Raw genomic sequence first — 13748 nt, forward strand, 5'->3', positions numbered from 1 at the left:
TCAAAAATCCTACGTATAAATAATAGATAAATTGGGCGGCGGCTCGGGGGACCGGGGCCTTTTGTTTGCAGCGGCGGCGGGGGCCCCCTCCCCGCTTCCCCTGCTCGCTCCGTCTGGGCCGCCCCTCGCGGGGGTAGGGGGGCCGCCCCCTGGGCCAGGCCTCATCTCAGGTGCCCCCGCCCCGCCCGGCCCCAGGGGAGGACCCGAGGCTGCCTCTGGCCGCTTGGGCCGACGCCATGAAGATCAAGGATGCCAAGAAACCCTCTTTCCCATGGTTTGGCATGGACATCGGGGGAACTTTGGTAAAGCTCTCATATTTTGAACCTATCGATATCACAGCAGAGGAAGAACAAGAAGAAGTTGAGAGCTTAAAAAGTATCTGAAAATATCTGACTTCTAATGTAGCCTGTGGATCCACTGGTATTCGGGATGCACACCTTGAACTAAAAGATTTAACACTTTTTGGCCGGAGAGGGAACCTGCACTTTATCAGATTTCCAACCCAGGACCTGCCTGCTTTTATCCAAAGGGGAAGAGCGAAAAAGTTCTCAACACTACACACAGCGCTACGTGCTACAGGAGGTGGTGCTGACAAGTTTGAAAACGGTTTTCGCACAGTTGGAAACCTCCACCTGCACAAACTGGATGAACCTGACTGCCTTGTAAAGGGCTTGCTGTACATAGATTCTGTCAGTTTCAATGGACAAGCAGAGTGCTATTATTTTGCTAATGCCTCAGAACCTGAGAGATGCCGAAAGATGCCTTTTCAACCTGGCTGATCCCTAACCACTGCTGGTAGTGATCATTGGTTCCGGGGTCAGTATTTTAGCAGTCCATTCCAAAGACAACTATAAACGAGTAACTGGGACAAGCCTTGGAGGGGGTACCTTTCTGGGTTTATGTAGTTTATTGACTGGCTGTGAAAGTTCTGAAGAGGCTCTTGAAATGGCATCCAAAGGTGAGAGCACCCAAGCTGACAAGCTGGTCTGTGATATTTACGGAGGAGATTTTGAGAGATTTGGTCTGTCTGGCTGGGCTGTAGCATCTAGTTTTGGGAATATCATTTATAAGAAGAAGCGAGAATCTGTTGGTAAAGAAGATCTAGCAAGAGCTACGTTAGTTACTATCACCAACAACATTGGTTCTGTGGCACGAATGTGTGCTGTTAATGAGAAAATAAAGAGTTGTCTTTGTTGGAACTTTACGTATCAATTCTCTCTCGATGAAACTTTTGGCATATGTCCTGGATTACTGGTCAAAAGGTCAACTGAAAGCACTGTTTCTAGACCATGAGGGATGTTCTGGAGCAGTTGGTGCACTTCTTGGGCTGCCAAATTTCAGCTAAAGCATCGGGTTTCTCTCTGTTAATAAATGTCATTCGAGAGGAACTGAAAACCAGAGGTGTAATTACTGCACTATTTGTCACTGGGAACCAAAGGATAAAAGAGTAGCAATATTCCTCTTGATTTTTAAGTGTCAGAATGGTAAGCTGCTATATGTTGCCATATTAAAAAGAGAGCTCCATTAATGTAAAGTATTTCTAAGTGAAATGCTTTCCCTTCTGTATATAGCCAGTGTTAAATCCTTAAATGCAATACAGCCTCTGATGATTGAACTTCCTCTGAAAAAGATCTTCTATTTATTGTATTTTATGTAGCCAACATTGCAGTACTGTATGTTCAAACATGAATCTTAAAGTCTCAGAAATGTTTAGCTTGTGAAAATAACAGATTCTGAATATTTGTTACAAGTCTTCTATGTGTGTTTTGGTTACTAGTAAGTGGACAGTAACATACCCTGTATCGAAACTTACTGAAATGGCAATCAAAGATGATCATTTTTATGTGATTTTAGAAATGTTAAAGCAATATTAATTATTCATTACTGTTGTTTTCCAAACATATCTTCTCCCAAAAAGCATGTTTATGTGATCCTTCCTCAGAAGTATAACCTTTTCCAATGCCGTAATTTAACTGAAATGCTATTGTTAAACATTAGCCTGAATTTTAAAACGAATCCTAGAAAATGCACATAATTGGTGATACTGCATTTTTTGTATTTTGAGTTTATCAGACAGTACATTTAAAAATGTTTTTTAATGTGAGGCTTACTTATTTGAAAGTCCGTTCAGTAAGGTCCCAGGACTATTTGAATGGAGTATGGTTTGTGTATTGGTAGGGATCTGTGCTCTTCTTTCTACACCACATTTATCTTAGGCCCAAAGTTAGCCATTTCTGTTTAATTAGGTGTGAACCATCAAAGCTAAAGACTGTCTTCTACTATGAACAGCAACAAAATCATTTATGCTAAACAGATGTTATGTAAATTTAAAAGACAAGTTGTTTGAAACTGTGGGAATCTGAGGCAGTATTGCAGAATTATAAAGGGATCAATGTTTTGTACATTCTGGTAATAAAAGCACTATAGTTCCAAAATAATAATAATAATAATAAATAAATAAATGGAAGCTCATAGATATTAAGCCACATAGCAAGGTGGTATACTGTATAAGCAGCAAAACCAGAATCAACACCGAACCTGGCTAATTCAAGACTTCACATTTTACTCAAAATACCATAAACTTTCTGTTAAGCTTCTGTATAAGAATCACCATACAGAAGCATGATATGATTTTCACCTTTATTTAGGTCTTATTAGTTTTTGTATGACTTCTTATGCTATCAGCTAGGCCAGCTAACCATGATTCAATCGATGAACTTTAGGCAATGAATTAGGGAAAAAAACTCCTAGTTTAATGCTTATATTGGAAATTCATTATATAAGAAAATCCAACACAACAAAATATTGTATTCACCAAGATATGCAGCTACATTCTCAGAGTGCCTACTTTAGTACTTTTAAATAGTCAAGTACTTTGGGAAAAAAAGAAAACTATGTAAGAACTGCATATATATCCTCTATGTTCTGTAGTAAGAGATACATAAAATTTAACTATACAAAGATTCTGTAATTTGAAATCTAGGTATAGATATAAAAATAGAAATAACTACATTATGAGTTGCAATAAAAACCACAAATGATGCCTAAATCCTACAGAAATTTAGAAGGTAGAGGATTCCCTTCTATCTGAATTTATCTGAGAAGGTACTGAAAATGTATCTTAGAAACAATACATTATTTTTAGCAAAAATAAGCAGGATTGTGGAGATAGGAAGGCCTTATACTCATTCGATAAAATCCAAATTTCTGGATAACAGAATTCTATATTAAAAATATTTTTTAAAGTAAATGTAGTGTTGGAGTAGTTGCCTAAAATGAGTTGGCTTAGTATATCAATCCAAGGATGCTGGATTTTAGGTTTATTTTTAGTGTTTGCTAAAAATAGCTTTACTTTGGGAATATTTTTCTTAGAGATATATGTAATATGACTTGGGGGAAAAAACACAAAAGTGATGATTGGAGGATATAAGACTAAGAATAAAATGAGCTTAAACCATATTGGTAATGGTGGGAACAGGTATAAAGAAAGCACTGTTATTAGTTGGTGTCTCTCTCCTACTTACACAGAATAATATTGGAAAAGGAACCTAAAAAACAGTAGGGAAATTGGTCTCCTAGTATTATTGAGGTTCCCATCAAGAAATAAATCACATTCAAAATTAGAGAATTTGAGAACTGAGTTACAAAGGAACTTGAGATAGGCAGAAAAATGCACCCCCCCCCAAGATCTCCATGTCCCAATCCTTAGAACCAGTGAATACGTTACCTTAAATGGCCAAAAGTACTTTGCAGATGTGATTAAATCAAGGATTATGAAATGGGGAAATTATTTTGGAGTGTCCAGATGGAGTAAATGTAATCACACAAGTCTTTATAAGTGAAAAAGGGAGACAGGAGGGTCAGAGATGAGATGTGATGAGAGAAGCACATGTCAAAGTAATAGGCAGCCAAGGGCCAAGGAGTGCAGGTAGCCTCTAGAAGCTGGAAAAGAAAAGAAAAGAGACTTTCCCCTAAAACATCTGGTAGGAAAGCAGCCTTCCGACTCCCGGATTCTAGGACTTCTGACCTCGACCTCTATAACTTTAAAATAAAAACTTGTATTGTTTAAATCACTAAGTTTGTGGTGTTTTGTAAAGCAGCAATAGGAAATGATTAAAGGATGCTATATAAGGGGTGTGTAAGGGGAACTCCAAAGGCTAAGGAGGTAACAACCCAGAGTCGGAAAGACAAGAGAAGAGTGAAATTACCAGAACCCAAAGGTACTGAGTGGCACAGTGTCAGCCAGCTTGTAAAAGAGTAGTGAACCTCTCTTGAAGGGTCAAACTACCTAAAGGTGAATTTGCAAGTTGGGAGCTAGGGGTATAAATGTACTACCAATGTCACTCTCCTTCTGTATTTGATCTCCTACGAGGGCTCCCTGTGGGATGACTCAAACTGGAACCAAGAAGGCAGGGGAACCTGCTGAATGGTATGAACTGCTGGGACTGAACACGTGGTAGAGAAGAACGAAAAGATGCCTGGCACATCTCCCTCTGGCACTTCTGCACGCCCCCCCCCCCGATGTGTAGTTACTAGTGATAGGTCCGCAAGAATTCATCACTTCTAACTGCTCAAGCATGTATCGTCCAAAAACACATTTTCTGACTTTGCTCTTGAATCCTTTTCATTATTATTAGAAAAGGAAAGAAGCTATTGAGAACCTAAGAAAATATATTCTTGGAAATTTTCTAAATAGAGTGAAGGAACTGAAATAATAGCAATAAGACAGTATTACAAACAAAATAAATAAATAACATTTGGGGACTTCCCTGGTGGTCCAGTGGGTAAGACTGTGCTCCCAATGCAGGGACCCTGGGTTCAATCCCCAGTCAGGGAACTAGATCCCACATGCATGCCTCAACTAAGAGTTCACATGCTGCAACTAAGATGCCCATGCACTGCAACTAAACATGCTGCAACAAAGATCCCGAGTGCCACAACTAAGACTCAGTGCAGCCAAAATAAATCATAAAATAAATAAATATAAAAAAGATAAGTAACATTCGTTGTGAGCTAAGATCTCCTAGGAATTGTGCTAGGCACTGTATACAACCTGTATTTATGCCTCTAAATTAACCTGTGATTTAGATAATGTCCCATTTTACAGTGTTTTCAAAAGAGATTCAAATATTTATGTACCTTGTCCCAAAACACAGAGAGCACATGGAACAGGGGGAACACAAAGCCCATTTGGCCTATTCCTCTCCTTGAAGTACGAGTTTATTTTCTACTTCATGAACTTGAGTTTTATATACACTCAATGGGTCTATTATACAAAGTTGCTTTAAATATTTGGTACTTAAGTTTCCATTTAATCATCTGATATGTTAGCAATGTGTCAAGTGAGCTGAACTACAGTGAAGGATGTAGGATTTCAAGGACACTTATTTTGCTTGCCAATGAACATAATTCATCTATCTGAATGCTTATAGACACAGTTTGGAAGAAGGATAAGGCGTTTGATATGTTCCTCTGCCATAATTAACACTCTTTTGCATCATTCCAGAATGTAACTGATTCTAATATGTTAATTAACTGTAATCAAGTAAAACAACTTTCACTGTTAGAAAATTTATTTTTAATATACAACTAATACTATATGTACCACTTAACTCTCTTTGCTTTAATTTTCCAAGTATTTTGTAAAAGTATCTAAGTTGGAATAAAAATTTGGACACTAACAAAAAAGTTAATAGGAGATGTGCAGAATAATGGCATTTATTTGAAATAAATATTGTATGAAATGAATCATATGAATTGCTTTAGTAATGAAACAGTGTGAAGAAATAAATAATATTCATATAGCAAGTAAGATTATGATAATAGTCAAACGATGACTGAACATCCTCTTCAAAATACCTATAATCTTTTACTGATATTTGCTTGTTGAGGGTGTAAGAGTGGTAAATGCATGGACATGAATAAGTGTTTAAGACAAAATTAATTTAAATATATTAAAACCAAAAGAGTTCATTTGTAAATGAATTTATCCCATTCAAGTGCAAAAGCATATCATGTTGATTATTATTTCCACACTCTGGAGGAAGAGGCAGTTTTAGGTATATATATATGGACTGAAATACAAGAGAGGCATTTTTAGCTATTATTTTTCTTCCATGACTTATGAATAATCAATAGGAAACCAACAATCTGAGTTCGGTCAATATGACCTTTTATTTTGAAGTATACTGGAGTATTCCAGATACTAATGCGTATAGCAGTAACTAATTTTAATCAGACATTTTATGGAAGTGGTGATAAAAAAAAGGAGTAGATAATTTTAAAAATCTCAGTGTGAAGTACTACTTTAAATAGAACACTGAATAAACAGTAAAGTCAGGAGCTTTTCTGAGTCTAAGGGCAAAAGCAGCAAAATAGAACACCGTACACAGTGTAGTGTTTGTAACTGTAACCGATATGAAATACATACAAGAGCCATATACATGGAGTTATATTTTAAAATTTTCTGCAGACTCTTTTGCCTCAAGCCATTAAGTGGAGACCTGTATCAATATATTCTTGCAAGGTGGAAGTAATTCTACCGTAAGCACAAAGGAACAAATATACTTAAATAAATCCTCAATAATATTGGAGCGGAAGGCTGTGTAAAGTATTGCCCTGGTTCAGTTGCAAAAGGAAAACATTTATCATAATATGTCATCGTGAAGCCTAGGTAAAGTTGTGGCATGGTGTGAAAAGCTGTGTTGGCCAAACTACACCCATTTTTATAATTTATATCTATGATCAAGATACCAATGTCTAGTAGTCCTCAAAAGTTCTGATTAGTTCCTTTCCTCCAATACACCTTGGTGAAAGGCTGCAGATTCTTTGAGGAAGGCAAGGAGAAAGATTAACAGTACAAATTTATGGCAGAGTAGCAGGGTCCTTCCTCAAAAGGACCTCTAGGTCAGTAAACTGGCTCAAATCTGAGAGTTGATTAAGGAATCTTGACTGTTTGACTGTTCTTGTGATTCAGGGTGAGACTTTTATTTGACCTAGAAATTTTCCTTACACAGATCAAGTAAGGGTTTAATAGGCTTCTTATCTATTTCACCTCTAGGAACACCATGATTGACTAGGTAATAGGTCTATGTGAGTCAGACTATTCTGCTCTTTGCTTTGACTCTGCTGTCATTAGTTAACTATGCCCACCTTGTCTTTAGCAGTTGAGTGCTGCCACTTGGCTCCTGTCACCCTGAGATGCAATTACTCCCATTGCATTTCATCTTCCCAATTTGGTGACTCCAGTTCCCACTGTAAAGCCTGGACAACAGAAAAGAGAGAGAGCTGAGCTCTTGAAGGATGATGGGGCTCCCCTCACAAATTTATTTCTCATAGTATTGGAGGAAGTTTTATTTGTGTGCCTCTCCCAGTGTGGATGAGTAAATCTTAAATGACAAATCCACTCTACCATTCCAATCTCCCTAAGCTTTGGAATCCCTCCCTCTACATTAAAGCAAGGCAGGTCTGGCATTTCCAACTCGCTAACTCTGAGCCACCTTTTGGTCCTGTTTCAGCCAACCAACCAAAAAACTGAGCCCTTTTTACCTCCCTGAGCTCCATCAATAACACAGAATCTTTGCTTAGTGAGCCCATCAATAAATTTGGCCTAACCCAGTTTTATATCCCTTCCATCATTATCCCACATCCTTAAAGCCATCTTCACACAAGCTCCCTGGATTTTTTTCTGTATAAATTAGGAAACTCAAGAAGTTCTGTAGGAGTGCAGAACACCTTCTGGATCACACTTTGTACCTCACCAACTTGAGTCTAGTTATAGGCCTAGAAGGAAAAAAGGGTGGTAGGGTGGGTGCTGAGGACATCAGCATTGTCTTACATGGCAATGGCCTCAAAGCTAGGGGCCATTATAGTTTCCTTAGTTAATGTAGGGTTAACCCCCTCAGAAGGGGTGGAGAGGCCACTTCCAGCAGAAGTCAAAGCTGCTTCCAGTGTCAAAAAAGACTTAGCAAAATCAGCAGAGCTCAATGTCACCAGCTTGATCAAGGTCTTCCCACGTGTACACATTCCACCTTTCAAGAACCCATTCCTTATAACAGACACCCTGAGAAGCTGCAAGTTCAACATGCATTGTATATCAACCAGTTGTAGGATGAGTGTGATTTTCAGCCACCTCAGTCCTACAGCTACAAGAAATTAAGGGTCTCCTTCAGGGAATACACAGAAGCCTTCAGGACTTTTAATATAGCACTTAAATTGAGAATTTGAATCCCTGAGCTCATCCTTTTCTTGTTCAGTGACATTAGGAGCAACCTGACCATCTCATTACTTGTATGTTTACCAAAATATTCCAAAGTATCACACACAATCACCCATTGCTTCTTATAAATGTTTGATTAAGAGTATCCAATAGTGATAGTTGCCCTATCTCTATTGCCACACCATAGGCTATCATCAGTTCTTTCTTTTCTACTGGAAACAGAGTCATTAGCATCTTTAAATCTATTCAGATTACAGAGCTAACTGCAGAAACCTTCCTCAGGGGAAGGTCAGCCTTTTTTACTGTATTCAGGTCTTTAATTGATTGGAGTAAATGTTTATCTCATCCCAAAACACTCTCAGAGAATTACTCAGAATAATGTTTGATCAAATATCTGGGCATTCCATGGACCAGTCAAGTTGGCATATAAAATTAACTATCACAGATAATATGTATTAGCAATTTCTACTAAATAATGAGAAAACTATTCATATATATATATATATATATATATATATATATATATATATATGTTAGTTTTCTACTGCTATGTAACAAACAAATCTAGTGGCTTAGATCAACCCACTTAATTATCTCATAATTTCCTTGATCAGGAATCTATGCATCTCTAAGCTGGATGACCTGCTCAGGGTATTTCAAGGTTGCAATCAAGGTGCTGACTGGGCTAGATTTTTGAGAGGCTCTGGGTAAGGTCAACTTCAAAGCTCATTCCAGTTGTTGGCAATCTATAGATTTAACACAATCCCTATCAAAATATCCATGACATTTTTCACAGAACTAAAATAATCCCCATTTATTTGGAACCACAAAAGATCCAGAATTGCAAAAGCAATACTGAGAAAAAAGAACACAGTTGGAGGTATAACCTTCCAGACTTCAGACTATACTACAAAGCCACAGTAATCAAAACAAGGTGGTATTGACACAAAGACAGACACACAGATCAATGGAACAGGATACTGAGCCCAGAAATAAACCCACACACCTATGGTCAATTAATCTACAGCAAAGGAGGCAAGAATACACAACAGAGAAAAGACAGTCTCTTTAACAAGTGGTGCTGGGAAAGCTGGACAGCCACATGTAAAACAATGAAAGACATAAATGTAAGACATGAAACCATAAAACTCCTAGAAGAGAACATAGGCGAAACACTCCTGACATAAATTGCAGCAGTATTTTCTTGGATCACTCTCCCAAGGCAAAATAAATAAAATCAAAAATAAACAAATGAGACCCAATCAAACTTAAAAGCTTTTGCACAGCAAAGGAAACCATCAACAAAATGAAAAGACAACTTACAGAATGGGAGAAAAAAATTGCAAAGAATTCAATGGACAGGGGTAATATCCAAAATATAAAAACAGCTCATACAATTCAATATCCAAAAAAAAAAACCCAATCAAAAAATGGGCAGAAAATTTAAATAGACATTTTCCCAAAGAAGATATATAGATAGCTAATAAACACATGAAAAGATGCTCAACATCACTAATTATTAGAGAACAGCATCCATCCACTTCTACAAATATATATTTCATGTTTACCATTGTTTTCGTATTTTCTCCTATTTAACATAATGTTGAATTTTATTCACTTGCTTGACTTACTATTATCTGTCTCCTCCAGTAGAGCAAAAGCATTAAGAATGCAGATTTTGTTTGTTTTGGTCACTGGTCTTTCCTAAAGATTGGGAACAGCTCAGAAGAGGTACTCGATAAATACTTGCTATATTCAGTCTTTTGTCCTTTACTCTGTTAATATGGTAAATTACTTGATTAGCAAATTTAGCATTAAACCATGCTAGCACTCTTAGAACAAGCCCTACATATGATTTAGTTTTTAATATACATTTAGATTTTTATGCTAATATATTACTTTTAAAATATGGATATATAGACCTAAATAGGGATTTTTCCAAAGAAGACATACAGATGGCCAACAGGCACATGAAAAGATGTTCAACATCACTAATTATTAGAGAAATGCAAATCAAAATCACAATGAGGTATTATCTCACACCAGTCAGAATGGCTATCATCAAAAAATCTACAATTAATAAATGATGGAGAGGATGTGGAGAAAAAGGGAACCCTGGTAAACTACTGGTGGGGATATAAATTGGTGCAGCCACTATGGAAAGCAGTATGGAGGTTCCTTAAAAAAACTAAAAACAGAGCTACCATATGATCCAGCAATCCCACTCCTGGACATATATCCAGAAAAAAATGGAAAGTCTAATTCAAAAAGATACATGCACGCCAATGTTCACAGCAGCACTATTTACAACAGCCAAGACACAGAAACAACCCAAGTGCCCATGAACAGACGACTGGCTTAAGAAGATGTGATACATATATACAATGGAATATTGCTCAGCATAAAAACAGAATGAAATACTGCCATTTGCAGCAACACGGATGAAACTTGATAAATGTTGTGCTTAGTGAAATAAATCAGAAAAAGGCAAATACTATATGATATCACTTATATATGAAATCTAAAAAATAATACAAGTGGATGTACACACAAAACAGAAACAGACTCACAGGCATAGAAAATAAACTCGTGGTTATCAGAGAGGAGAGGGAATGGGGAAGGAACAAATTAGGATAATGGGATTAACAGATACAAACTACTATACATAAAATAGATAAGCAACAAGATTTACTGTACAGCACAAGGAATTATACCCAATATCTTGTAATAACCTATAATGGAATATAATCCACAAAAAACTCAATCACTATACTGTACACTTTAAACAAACACAATATTGTAAATCAACTATTCTTCAACAAGAAAAATAAGAATTTGACCTTTTTTTCTGGATATGACTGGTTGACCATTAGAGATCTAACTTTGATTATGAATTTTTTTTTTTAATTCTCACTTATTATTAAAGTATAATCTACCTCATAAAGGACTCATACATCATAGGGTACTGCTCAGTGAATTATTACAAAGTGAACACATTTCTGAAACCAGCCTTGGATTTAAAAACAAAAGTCTCATAACCAACATCCCAGAAAGCCAACTCATTCCATTCCACCACCCAATCATTCTCTCCTCCCTCAAAGTAAACGCAATCCTGATTTTTGTAAATATGTTGCAAATTACATTGTAAATATGTTTTGCCTATTTGAATTGTGAAAATGAAGTCATACCACATCTATCCTTTTATTTCTGGCTTCTTCCTCTCAACATTTGTTTTGCAATTACACCATGTTATAACTGTAATTAATTTATTATCCACGCTTAAGAATATCCATTTGATGAATCATTTATTTATGTATTTCACTCTACACTTGAAACCATTTACCATTTGGGTGTATTAAAGACAATTTAACTACAAACATACTTATACATATCTCTTGTTGCACATATGAACTTGCTTTTGAGGGGTGAAAACACTTCCAAGACAAGGGTGGCAGCTTTTTTAGTATTCTTACCTTCCAGAATTAAATAGTCACATACTCAACTTTCAAGATTCACATCCATGAGAATAAGGCAGGTTGTACTGGCTGTGTGGGTCTGGATAGCAAGGTTCAGGCAACGAGGCAACCCATTTTGCCCAAGATCTTAAAAGGCAACATTTATTAGTAGATATTTTTATTTTTCTTTCAAACCCCTGTGACAGACACGGCAATCATGTGAATCAGGGAAGTCAGACACAGAAAGTAACAGATGGAAAGCAACAATGATTCTACCTTTTTTTTTTTTTTTTTTTTTCAGTACGCGGGCCTCTCACTGTTGTGGCCTCTCCCATTGCGGAGCACACGCGCCAGACGCTCAGGCTCAGCGGCCATGGCTCACAGGCCCAGCTGCTCCGCAGCATGTGGGATTTTCCCGGACCAGGGCACGAACCCGTGTCCCCTGCATCGGCAGGCGGACTCTCAACCACTGCGCCACCAGGGAAGCCCTATTCTACCTTTTATAAAACTTAATAAAAGGTATGTATGGTGAGCATTTTTAAATATTTCTTTAAAAATATACCATGTAGATATAGAAACAGGTAAACATTCAGGAAAACTTTTAGGATTAGGATATATTAAGGAAAATATTTCATTTTAATTCAAAAAATGGAGGGAGTTTGCTTAATTTTGGGGTACATCACAATCCCACCTCCCAAATATGCAACTAAATTATGTAAATTTTCACTTCCTATTGCTAAAAATGAACATAATGCATGGAAGGTAATCTTGAAAATTTTAAGATACATTTTCCTTTTCCCATGAAATAAAATAGTATTTGATATAGTTCACTGATTTGTGTTTCAGAAACGAGTGCTATTTTAATTAAGTAATTATATGTAATTGTAATTATACATAATTTGAATTATACTCTACATTATGTAATTATACATAATTTTAATTATACATTTGTCATAAAATCTAAGAAGTTGGAGATAAAATATCTACTAGGTCAAATTCAATGTAATGAGTCTCATTTACAGATGGGTAAGGTTTATGAACTGAAGCTACCCAAGAGATTCCTTTCCCTAAGCTTATTGGTATCTCTGGTGTTGACAATCGGGATGGAAAACTATAGAACATTGCTGCGGAATTGTGACTTCCAACACCCTTGACTTATACTAGAACTGACCCTGACTAGGGTGGAAGCTTGCTTTTCTTCAGTCCTGAACCAACGATACAGCTATTAGAATACTACGGTGCAGATAAAGAGGTCAAAATTGATGCTGCCCTCAGAACCATTAAAATGGTATATACTCTACATGGTGGGTTTTGACATCTAGATCATTTGGGCAGGCACTTTTAGCTTGAAAATAAACTGAATATAAAGTTAAAGCTTTCCACAAGCAGTATTAACTTACACAATCAGCACTTTCTTAGAAATTCACCTCAGCATTGACTGACCTTAGCAATATGTTTGCAGTATTTTCACATGACTGAATCGTTCCTTTGCACTATTGCTAAATTAGGAATAACCGCAAATTTCCTTTCAGTGGTAGGCAAGGTAAGCAAGCTTCTGCCTCTGCCTCTCTCTCCCTTCATCATGATGAGCGTACATATGTGTGTGCATACCTGGACATGCACTGGCTTATATAATGTATATAGTACATGTGTGCATATACATGCATTATGGAGGAGAAGCCATTTTTCTTTTCTATGGATCTTTTTAAGATATCTACTAATCCATCCATCCATCCATCCAAAATTACAATCACCATCCACCGGTGATTGAAGTAGACTGCTGACACATAATCTTTCAATTAGAAAGAACAGAGAGGTGTCCTGCTGATAGTGTGTGCAGTGATATTAAGACAACTCCTTCTTAATCAGGAAAGTCAAATTACATATCTTCTGTTATCAACAGACTAACTCCTAATGGAAATATGCTGCCAGTAGAATGTGTTCTATTTGGGAGTGTGGCAAGGTGCAGCAGAAAAAGAATGAGCTTTGAAACCATAAGGACATCTCTAACATTGAATAAGTTATATAATCAATTTGATGCATCTTTTCTTCATCCATTCATTACGGCTGGTTGT

General features: G+C 36.8%; 1 pseudogene; it reads left to right on the plus strand.

Annotated features, from left to right (window-relative positions):
- Positions 1-236: 236 nt before the first annotated feature.
- On the plus strand, positions 237-1345 carry LOC112392100 (pantothenate kinase 3 pseudogene; annotated as a pseudogene).
- Positions 1346-13748: the final 12403 nt, after the last annotated feature.

Source organism: Neophocaena asiaeorientalis, unplaced genomic scaffold (assembly GCF_003031525.2).
Source record: "Neophocaena asiaeorientalis asiaeorientalis breed wild unplaced genomic scaffold, Neophocaena_asiaeorientalis_V1.1 scaffold378, whole genome shotgun sequence".
NCBI lineage: Eukaryota > Metazoa > Chordata > Mammalia > Artiodactyla > Phocoenidae > Neophocaena > Neophocaena asiaeorientalis.